General features: G+C 77.1%; 1 non-coding gene across 1 annotated transcript; it reads right to left on the minus strand.

Moving 5' to 3' along the window:
- Nucleotides 1-346: 346 nt before the first annotated feature.
- On the minus strand, nucleotides 347-499 carry LOC148218333 (5.8S ribosomal RNA). The gene has a single exon (XR_015800470.1). It is a non-coding gene; the product is annotated as a 5.8S ribosomal RNA (ribosomal RNA).
- Between the last annotated feature and the right edge of the window lie 2001 nt (nucleotides 500-2500).

The raw sequence follows: 2500 nt of genomic DNA on the forward strand, positions 1-2500 counted from the left end.
GGGGGAGAGCCCGGGGGCGAGGCCCGCGCCTCGCCTCCCTCTCGGCCCTCTCGCTCTCTCGTCTCTCTCGCACGGCCCACGGCGGCGTCTTCGACGCCGACTCTCGCTCTCCCCGGCCACCGCCACCGCACCGCGGCACGGCCCCGGCAAGGACGAGCTCCGCCCCAGCGGCTCGTTCCGGGAGCGGGGAGCTACGGAGCGCTCCCCGAGTCTGCATTTAGGGGGACGAAGGCCCTGCGCGGCGACGACGACGACGACGTCGACGTCGACCGCGGGCAACGGGCCTGCGAGGCAACCCCAGCCGCGCCGCCGGGGTGGCCCCCCCGGACGGCGATTGATCGTCAAGCGACGCTCAGACAGGCGTAGCCCCGGGAGGAACCCGGGGCCGCAAGTGCGTTCGAAGTGTCGATGATCAATGTGTCCTGCAATTCACATTAATTCTCGCAGCTAGCTGCGTTCTTCATCGACGCACGAGCCGAGTGATCCACCGCTAAGAGTTGTCTGGCTTTCGGGACCGCTCGCGTGAAGCGGCCCCTTTTCTGTTTCTGCAGGGACGCGCGCGCCCCCGCGCGCCCCGCTTCGACCGTACGAGCACACACAAACGGAGGAGGAGGAGGAGAAAGCGCGGGGCAAAAAAGAGAAACCCCGCGCAACGCTCCGAAGGTCGGCCAAAGAAAGGCGGAGGGGCCCGCGCCCCCGACCGCCTCCCCCCGCGAGGGGAGACGCCGCCTCGCGTGCCGTCCTTCGGAGGCGGCCCAGGCGCCCGGGCTCGGCCCGACCTCCGCGCGGAGGGGCTTGTGCGGCAACGCGCCGGACCGCGGGGGGCACGGTGGCCCGCCCGGCCTCTCGATCACGGGACGACTACGCGTTCGCGGGCCGGGGGCGCGACCGCCGGCCCCCGCCGCTCCCGGCTCACTCCCTGGCTTCTCCTTTTCACCGCTCCGCCGACTCGCGGAACGCCGCCGCGCCAAAACGCGGGGGCCGGCTCTCCCGCCAGCGGCCCCTGAACGTCGCCCGAAACGCCACGCGGCGGCGGGACCGTTCCGCCGGCGCAACCCCTGGCGCGGGACCGCTTGCCCGCCGGAAGGCGAACGCCCGGCGGGCCGCGCTCCGCCACCGGCGCCGGAGGCGGGACGCCGCCGAGACCCGAGCCGGCATCGCGGAGCGCCCGAGGTCTGCCGCTCGGCAAAACCCCTCCGCCACCCGCGGCCGCACTCCCGGGACCGCCGCCGCTTCGCACCGCCGAGCTGCCCTTCCGCGAGCACGCGCCCAGCGGGCAGGCGTACGGCGGCTGAGCCGGGGGGCACCGCCCGCTCCCCTCGTTTCCACTCGGGGACCGGACGGGGAAGCGCCCCCGCGGCCGCCCCGCACGCCTCCCCTTTTTTTTGGCCCACACGCGGCCGGGAAGGGCGACGGGGAAGCGGACGGGCGGGGCCCGGGCCGGGACGGCCGCCGGTGAAGGCGGGCGCCTCGCGGCCGACCGTCCCCCCCCCCCGGGGGGGGCGGGGACACTCGCCGAGCGGCGACGCCGCCGCTCGGCACGGGGTCGCCCGCGCCCGCCGGACCTCCGGCGATGGAGGAGCCGGCCGAGCGCTGCGCCCCAACGGGCGGGGACAGCGCTCCGAGTCAGGGGTGGCCGGCGGCCGGCGCCGCCGCGGTGCGGTTCGAGGCGACAAGGCCGTCGAGGCGAGAGGCGCGCGGTCGCGCCTGACGCGGCGCCGCCCGCGAGCCCGCGGCGGCGGCTAAGGAGAAAGAGCGAGAGAGCGCGGCGGGCCCCGGCGGCCGCAACCCCGCAGCTGAGGTAGGTAAGGCAGAGAGCGCGCGCCCTCTGCCGGCGTCGCCCCGCATCGCAGAGGCCAGCGGGGTCGGCCCCCCGCGGCCGATCGCGCGCCGCGGCCTCTCCGCCGAGACCGGGCCGCAGAGAGGGGGGGGGCAGGGCGCCCCTTCCCCGGCCCGGCACGGGTGGCCCCCGCGCGCGGGCAAGCGCGGCGGGACGCCGACGACGGCGAGCGCGGCCGGTCGCGACGGACACGCCACCGCAGGGGATCGGCGGGAGTAGCTCCCCACCCCTCGATGGCGCCCCGCGCCGCCACCGCCCGACACCCGCTGCCGCCGCCGCCACCAGCCGCCGCCGCCGCGGCGGGGCCGTGCCGGGCCGCCCGAGTCTTTAAACCTCCGCCCGGCTCGGCGGCCCTTTCGGCCCCCAACAGGCGTTTGACGACGCCGAGGGAAACCGGCAGGAGACCGCCGAGGCGCGAAGCGCTAGGTACCTGGCCCTGGGGTGAGGGAAACGACCTGCATGGCCCCGCCGGGGTGCCTCCCCCGCTGCCACCCTCGGGGGAGCGTCCACCGGCGGGGGCGCGCCCGACGTCCGCTGCCATCACCGCGGCAATCCTTCTCGGGGCCCGGGGTTTCCCTCAGTAGCCCGGCGCTGCGCCCGAGAGGACCACCGCGGCTCGGGCCGCCCCGCCGGCGCGGGGAACACGGCCCAGCCACCGAG

This window comes from Sturnus vulgaris, unplaced genomic scaffold, assembly GCF_052056855.1.
Source record: "Sturnus vulgaris isolate bStuVul1 unplaced genomic scaffold, bStuVul1.hap1 Scaffold_189, whole genome shotgun sequence".
In the NCBI taxonomy this organism is placed as follows: Eukaryota; Metazoa; Chordata; class Aves; order Passeriformes; family Sturnidae; genus Sturnus; species Sturnus vulgaris.